Here is an 8,796-nt window from a genome sequence, read left to right on the forward strand (position 1 = left end):
ACCTTGCAATCAAAATAGCTTCTCATATGTTTTATTCCGTTTTTTGAATTTTGATTGAAAATTTTTAAGAAGACGAATCATATACGGACGCCTCTAAATTCTTTGAAATATAAACTAGCCATTACGGTACATGACTGTTTACCTCCGCCGGTTTACCTCTGCCAGTTTACCACCGCCAGTTTACCTCTGCCAGTTTACCTCCGCCAGTTTACCTCTGCCAGTTTACCTCTGGACAGTTTACCACCGCCGGTTTACCTCTGGACGGTTTACCTCGAGAGCAGGTAAGGTAGTTTGAAATGTGGCTTATTTTGCTCACAGGGTGCTTCTTAATTAATGCAAAGGCCGATATTTCTGCTTTTTCGTGTTTTATTTTATAGTGTCATTCGGCCGTGATATTATTTATTTTTAAATACTCTTACTCATGAATGTTTTTATGGCCATTTTCTCGTTTTTTTTATTGAAGAAAGAGACATTTGAGCTTTGTTTGATTAGGTCGTTCAAGTTTTGAATGGTTTTTTTGATTGGTAACCCAGAGAAGAAATGCTATTGAGACTAGATGCATCAATGAAGAAAATATATTACTGTGTAACTATAAATGTGTCCTATTCTTTGTGTTATGAAAGAAAAGAGTAGATATACATACAGACAAACATATGATATATTATTCTGAGCGTCTGGAAGTATTCTACTAAGCCCGTCACACTTTAAAGAATCATTCGACTAAAATGCACTAATACGTGCATATACCAAAGAAACTATTTACTTGAATGTGGGTGCAGTTACGTGTATCATAGTAGGGACGTTTTTTATGGGTTTAAACAACTAATACATTTTCGTAATCAATGTATGAAAGAGAAAACTAGTGAAACTGAGATGTAAGGTGGTCCTCTTCTCTCAGAATTTTTGGTGAAAGCAAAACCTTGACTACATTTTTCTCTCTTTTGCACTTACAGAAAATTATTCAACGATTTTGTTGAATGTCCGGGCAGTTACCTATAATTCCCTGTGACACAGGTTTTAGTTTGTGGCAAAACACAAACTAAAAAGTTGCTCGAATGGGTGATAGAATGGTTTCTGCATGTGCGCGGACTCTCATATAAGTCTATAGTGTTCACTTTAGAAACCACTGTTTCGAAACTAGAAGTTGCATGTAAGTGCTAGTCTAAGTGCTTCTGGTTGCTTATAGTAGCTGTTTTTTGTTTTCGGAAATGATACGTATTATCTTTTAACATGTAGTACAGCAACAACCTAAAAATTAGTTTTAATTATGAGGGGTAGATGTGATTCAAATAGTTAGACATTGTGTGCTGCAGTTGAAAGAAAAATGACAGACAAAATTTGAAAAGTAAACAAGCGTACAAAAATGTATGTCTTGCATCTATAACTTTTATTTCACAGCTAGTATCATCATGGAGCAATATTTCTTGGCTGCAATGTGGTGTTGCATTACTTAATACAAATATTAAGCCAAAAATACAAGTTAAGATTTAAATATTAAAGATTAAAAAAAGTCTGGAAAAGCTAATGTCATCGGAGCCACTAGGTACTACTCCAGAAGTGTCTCCTGATACTAGTCTTATTGACTTATATTCAATAGTTGTTAGAAGGGAAACCGCACTCTCACTCTCATTTTGAACAAGCTTACATGACAAACTAGTAAGTATACACGTTAGAAGACAAATTAATAAATTCATATAATTCCCTAGGAAAATATGCATGAACCTTTAAAAAATTCGCATCAAGAACTATTTCGACAGAAATAGGTATTGTATTTAGAGAATCATATCGTTTTTAGAATAGCAAAATTGTTGTTAGGGAGTAAAGATGATTTCGTCAAAGAAAATACATGCACAACTTTTCTTAAAAATTAACGAAATATATTAAAATTAAAGAAGACACAATATTAGAAATATTTTCATCAAACTAAATTTGAAAATCGAATTAAATCGTAGTGGGTTGCATGTATTGAGTCGCCCTTTCCTGTTTTAAATGCTGAACACGTTTCAGAAACTACCTTATCTGACTGCTTGAATGGTTTCATTTTTCACTTATTATCATTATTGCACTGCCTTACCTTTTCAATATGTCAATGTCAAGTCCGAGCTATTTGCTGTCATTGTTTTCACTATAGAGGAAATATAAGAAATGAAACATGAAAATATAATATTTCGTCTACAGCTTTCACATCCGACATCGACGTATGTATATTTTATTATTATTATTATTATAACTTTATTAACAATAAAATATTCATTTAGAGCAGATTTAGCTACAGCATCTGCAACTTCGTTGCCATTGATACCTTGGTGCCCTGGGATCCATGCAATTTTTAGTTTTCCACTTCTCGAGATGAGTTTATCGCGGATGGATTCGATAATTTCACTATTATTATTAATGTTGTTGATGGCATTTACAGAGGATAGACTGTCTGTAAATATGATAGTCTTTTTGTCCTCGGATTTTTCAATTGCCATAAGAATGGCAAAAGCTTCAGCTGTGAATATCGAGGTGAAAATTGGAAGTATGCCTTTGCAGATGGTTGTTGAGTTTTCTGCGATAACAGCAAATGATGTACCGTCTTGTGTTTTTGAGGCATCAGTAAACAATAAGTGCCATCCTTGTTTCTTGTGGCTCTCTGCCATGTCAAAAAACATGGCTTTAAAAGCATCTTTACTGGTTGATGTTATGGTGTATTTGCTAAGGTTGGTGAGAATAGACTCTTTTGGTAAGTTCCAGGGCGGATAGGTGGTTGAGTTTACATTTTGAATGGCAATAGGTATGTCAAGTTCTTTTGCAGATGTTAAAGCGGAGTTTAACGTTGATTTAAGTCTTGGGGTTTTCTTTCGTTTTATAATTTTTTTGGCATCGTTGTGAATAGGTGACCTTCTGGAGCAGTTTATTTTTTGTATCGTAGCCGTAGTAAGATATTCGATTCTTTCAATAAGCTGTGGTAAACCCGCATCTGTCAAGAGGTTCCGAATCGGAGTTGTACGAAAAGCCCTCATACCGCTCCTGATGGCTGCGTGATACGGTGTTGTGATAAGTTGGGTGGATGACTTCGAACATTTACCATAAATCGCTAAGCCATAGTCGATCCTAGACAAAATAACAGATCTTATTACATTAATTATAGTATTTACATTGGAATAGCTGTTTTTAGAGGAAAGATATTTTATCAAATTAACTCTAGTAGTAAGGCTCTTTTTTAAATTTGTACAGTGTTTCTTAAAGGTAAAATTAGAATCAAAAATGATACCAAGTATTTTAGCAAAGTTAACATTAATTATATTAAAATTATCTAATTGTATTGAGATATTTTTACTACAACTACATTTTTTACAGATATGGAGAAGCTCACATTTTTGTATTGAAATTTTTGAACCTGAGTATTGCCCCCATTCTGAAAGGCTTTGAAGAATATTTGTGAATTTTGAAGCTAGGGACGTTAAGTCTTTGCGCTTTGAGTAAACAATCAAGTCGTCGGCATATATTGTGTGACCTACAGTGCTGTGACGGTCAACTATGGAGCTGATTTCATTAAATGCAATTATAAAAAGGACGACTGATAAAGGCGATCCTTGTGGAATGCCATTTTTCAAATTATGAGTAGACGAATAGGTACCATTCGCCTTAATTCGGAAATATCTATTGCTTAAGAATGATTTAATATAATTCAGCATTTTGGGCCCAACTCTCCAATACGGTAATCAATACATTTATTTTTTTCAAGGAACCAGAACAATCGTCTGGAAATTATTTTTTCTAAGACTTTCCCTGTACAGGGGAGGAGCGAAATAGGACGGTATCCTGAAATAACAGAGGGATCTTTATTCGGCTTAGGGATCAAAACAATGCTCGCCACTTTCCATGCATGTGGGATTATGCCTTCGTTAAATATTTGGTTGAACAAATCCAACAATCTTAGTTTAAAGGCTGCGGAACTGTTTTTTAGCATGGCATAAGATATGCGGTCGAATCCGGGGGTTGTGCCTTTAACAAGGCATAGACAGCTTTCTAATTCTGTCATATTTAAAGGACATTCAATTAGAGCTGCTTAAGGGTTAATAGTGTACGATGCGATTACTAAATTTTGTTTTTCTCTTATGAAAGTAGGGTGAACATTTGAGTCATCGCCGGAAATTTTCCATGTTTTTGCAAAAAATTCGACAATTTTTTGTGGACACGTGATAGCTTCCGTTTCAGCTCTAATAACTTTGATTGAGTGATGCAAATAATTTCCAGTGAGTGCTTTTATGTCGGACCATAGTTTCTTAGATGTGGAAATTGGGTTGATGTTCGATGTGAACTTTTCAAAACTTAGAACTTTCTCTGTTTTTACAACTTTACGAAACTTGGCATTGGCTTTACGGTAGGTTACAAGATTATTATCAGTAGGATGTTTTTTAAAAAGGAAGTTACCTAACTCCTTTTTCCACCAGGGAACAACTTTTTTGTAAGCCTTGTTTGTTGATTGCGGAATAGATACATTTGCTGCGGATCTTACACATTTTTGTAAAATGGCAGCTTCTTAATTAATGACATGAGAAGATTTCCTTTGTACAATTTCTTTTGAAAGATTTGATTATTGATGAGTTAGCTAAGAAGCATGATGAGGATGCCCTAGACTTTGAAACCAAAGAAGAAGAATGCGTTAAACAAGGAAAATGCTAAAAAGTCCGATCGCTGTCCCCAGATGATTTTGAAAAAGAAAACTATTGCATCAAGAACAGCGCTACACCACCAGAAGTAAGTTTTTTTTTTTAATCCGAAAATATGTAATTGATTGATTTACTCATTTAAAGGTTGTCCCACAATATCCAATACATAAGACTTATTAAGAACCAATCGGCCTGCTTCCACTTATAGGACGCTTTGACCGAGGTCCACCACTTCCGATCTAGGATTATTTAGATCCTTATGGCCGCGAGATTTGATATAGAGGGAAACTAACCAAATATCAGTTTTTATAACGATGATAGTAGGAGTAAATTTATATTAAAGTTTTGTAAATATCAAAATTCAAGGATTTTTAAATACCTTTGAAGCTGCTACTCCGGCCGCATCGCTTCCATGCGTGTGGCTCCTTATTTTCTGGATGAAATTGCCAGAATCAGCAAAGGTATGGATTCGTGCATAGCACCCGTCTGCTATGCGCTTATCGCAGCGCCAAAACGCTTTGGTGCCGTCAACACTCAATTTTTCAAAATTGTAAGTGTGCCCTTCATATGAGATTTTTGAGCCGTTTCTTTTAGATTTATGCATATCCATTATTCTGGAAATATATGTAGATATATAATGAATAAATAAAATAAGTTTTTCATTTAAACTTGACTTACCGGCTGTTAGAGGTTTGTTAATTCGAACTTGCACTTCACGAATTTAACAAAAGATAAATTCATGCTTTAAATATACAAAGAACAGTGAAAGTCATGGCCTGCTAGTTGAATTGAATTTTCAAATATTTGAATAAAAGTGGTTACGCCTATTAGAAAAGTTTGGGATACATTTTTTAGTCGGCTATATCTCAAGAACCAGTGGAGATATGGACTACAATTAATTTGTACAGACAATAACATCAAAATATGAAGGAAAAGTTTTCAAAAAAATTCAGTGCGTGTATTTTTTAGAATACTATTTAAAAAAAATAAAAAACAAATATCTTACGAACCATTGAATGTAGCGTCTTCAATTAAACTTTATATTATACATATATTGCGATGTAATACCAAATCAGTATAAGGTTGAACAAAATTTAACAAGCGGTTTTATTTAAAGGCCAAAAATCTAATAAAAATTTTTTGAAGACCTAGAAAATGTTTATTTAAAGTCGGTACAAACTGATTTTTGCCTCAAATATAGGGGCACTGATTAAAACTATTGGATTTATTCTAATTGTATTTTAAAAAATAGCATTGTTTTTACATTTTTACTAAAAATAGGTAAACACAAAAAATGTTATTGACTATCTTTTAATTGTATAGAAAAGATATTGAAACTTTTTCAAATTCTAAAAATCGAATTTAGACTTTAGTATCTTGAGAATAAAAAATATACTGACTTAAGGGATCTTTTATACCATATAAATATTGTAGTTAATATTATGTAAGATTTCTTAGGAAAATTAAAGTTTAACAAAAATCTTTAGCGAGCATCAATGGGAAGTTTTTAGTATGTGTAAATGGGAAGTTTTCAGTATGGGCCACCCTAAGTCTCTTTTTTTGTAATATGTAGAGACTTAACGGGTTATTACTAACCTTGACATTAACTAAAGCTTTCACACTGGAGGGAGACGGATTTTTTCCATACGATTTAAAACAGCCGTCTCAACGACTGAAATATACTGCGACCGTGCCGTCGCCGTCTATCAGTGGCGTACGTGACTACGCCATGTACATGGAGTATTAGAATTTCTCTTTGCAATTTTTGTTCTATAGATGATATATGGTGATGTGCTAACTACTTACTACCAAAATATGGATTGAAAATTTCCTCTACGACTAATTGAGAAAGTTCAAATACTTCCTTCATCACCACCTTTTTCACCAACAAATTTAATTAAAACTTGTCATTTTCAATTTAATCTATGAACGTTCAGTTTAAATTATGGACTGGGCCGATTTTATTCTTTACTCATAGTAAACGTAGGCATAATTGCATGTGCTGACATACAGCATATATTTAAAATGAAATTCTACAAATATTACGTTTGTTAATGTTAACTAGATTTGTTTAAACGAAACAAAAACAAACCATATTTGCATCCTGTAATAAATTATTGTAGGCCAATTAGTCTCGATCCATTTGAATTTCTCCGTCAAAGGTTCACCCGTCAGTGTTTTTGTAGGTTGCTGAAAGGCAAAGTAGTCATCGTCTTTCATATCAATTGTCAGTCCACATACAAAAAGGAAATTTAAGGCAAATAATACAAAACAACACTTAATTCAGTTTTTTTTTGTAATTCAATTGGAAAGCTGTTATCCACTAATTTCATAATTGAACAGGGCATATCAAATTTTTGAAAACCAAAAAGAAATGTGAAAAAATTACATTTGTTTTTATTTGTTCTAATTACTCAATAACTTAAATAAATGTTAACGTCTATAATCTTTAAATAATGCCATTGAATTTTAAAAACTAACTAAGCTAAATTACATACAAATTTGAAAAACAAAATTACAACATTATATAATAACTACTTTCGCTACGACGAACTATGTCGTGGAATCAACTAAACGGCTGAGTCAAATCGACCTCGAAGTTTCCTTTTGATTTGTTGCTGAAAAGAACACAGCAATTAGTGTTTTATAAGTATGTGGTTTATGTAAAACTTACTTTGAAGTAGTCCTGCGCCTGCCATCATGAGCCTTCTGGTCAATTATTGATTCTATTATAATTATAGAATTACTGGAATAGAGCTCGTAAGTCAGTCATGAATACAAAATCTTGGCTTCTAAGGTCATTTACTTTGATATTCTTTTTGGAGCCAAATTCCAAAATCCCAATTGCGTAGGTCAAGGTTTCCGGATTGCGCAGTCACAGGAGTTGACTTTATGAATTCATGGAATTCGGCTTCTATTTTGCCAGTCTTTAAGTTTACTAAAATTACCTGGAATTATAAAGTAGGACATTCAAAAAGGATGCTATTATTCTTTATTTAAATTAATTATAATTTATTTTTGAAGAAGACTTGCCAATGATATCCAACTCCCGTCATTTATGTGCTATATTCTCTGAACAGATTGCTTCGAAATCGACCTTCTGTCTAGTTACGTACCTCATCTGCATGTGTCGACTGTATAAGCCTCAGCGGCAGCAGTAGTCCCTGTCTCAGCCAACTAAGTGTGCAAGTGTAGTCATTTAGCGGCAGCGTGACATTTGGAGCTACAAGCCTGGACCTTGAAGAAGATGTGGATTAAGTGAGTTGATAACGATATAAATATTTCAATTCTATTTATTTACTTTCACAACTAATCGCCGCGCGCAGTTGTACTCTGTGGAATAAGAAGATGTTGCTTTTGTTGCTGCTGCAAGAGTAGTTTCTAGGGGCAGATGTCACCGATCATGGTTCAACAGCAATTGGGGACAATCTATACAAATTGTCTAGAATTTATTGTCAATGTCCACACAATGTCCAGCGTCTGTCGTTAAAAACATTGATATAAGGTATTTTGATAGACAAATATGATATAAAAAACTTACTTGTAAAAAGCGGCCTTATTTTGAGCAAAGCTTAGCATCCCGGATTCCTTGAAGGAAGGATTCCTTAAAATGAACTTGAATTACTTCATTATAAAGGTTTTGTTCTAAAAAATATCAAATTATATTAAATATCGAAACAATTTACAAAAAACTTACTCTTAAAATCCCAAATGAATTGTTTTATTTTGCAAAATTAAAAGCTTGGAACTAACTTTTTTTAGAAGATACGCTGCATTTCCTAATAACATTTTTGTCCTGAAAATGATTGAATTCTGTTAAATATTCAACCAAAACAAAAAAAAAATACAAAAACTTGCTTAAATATCATATTTTGCTTTGAAAAATTGCACTGTGGAAGTGTCATAATTCATTTCATAAAGAATGAAAGAAAATTAAAAACAACACGAAACTAAATGTCAAAAGTTTTCTATTAGAAGGTATAATAAATAATAATAAATAATAAACTACCTTACCTGCTCTGGAGGTAAACCGTCCAGAGGTAAACAGGCGGTGGTAAACTGTCCAGAGGTAAACTGGCAGAGGTAAACCGGCGGAGGTAAACTGGCAGAGGTAAACTGGCGGTGGTAAACTGGCAGA

The 8,796-nt window shown here is 33.5% G+C and overlaps 2 long non-coding RNA genes across 3 annotated transcripts; one reads left to right on the plus strand and one right to left on the minus strand.

Moving 5' to 3' along the window:
• The first annotated feature begins 1,963 nt into the window (after window positions 1–1,963).
• Window positions 1,964–5,023, plus strand: LOC129951527 (uncharacterized). The gene is made up of 2 exons (XR_008782196.1): window positions 1,964–4,746; window positions 4,803–5,023. It is a non-coding gene; the product is annotated as an uncharacterized LOC129951527 (long non-coding RNA).
• Window positions 5,024–7,034: 2,011 nt separating this feature from the next.
• Window positions 7,035–8,796, minus strand: LOC129950175 (uncharacterized). Of its 2 annotated transcripts, XR_008782088.1 has the most exons (6): window positions 8,673–8,796; window positions 8,356–8,454; window positions 8,200–8,303; window positions 7,960–8,138; window positions 7,333–7,895; window positions 7,035–7,276 (listed from the first exon to the last, which is right to left on the minus strand). It is a non-coding gene; the product is annotated as an uncharacterized LOC129950175 (long non-coding RNA). The 2 variants fall into 2 exon arrangements; XR_008782087.1 differs by lacking the exon at window positions 8,673–8,796 and having other exon boundaries at window positions 8,356–8,510.

The sequence above is a fragment of the Eupeodes corollae genome, chromosome 3 (assembly GCF_945859685.1).
Source record: "Eupeodes corollae chromosome 3, idEupCoro1.1, whole genome shotgun sequence".
NCBI classification, from domain to species: domain Eukaryota; kingdom Metazoa; phylum Arthropoda; class Insecta; order Diptera; family Syrphidae; genus Eupeodes; species Eupeodes corollae.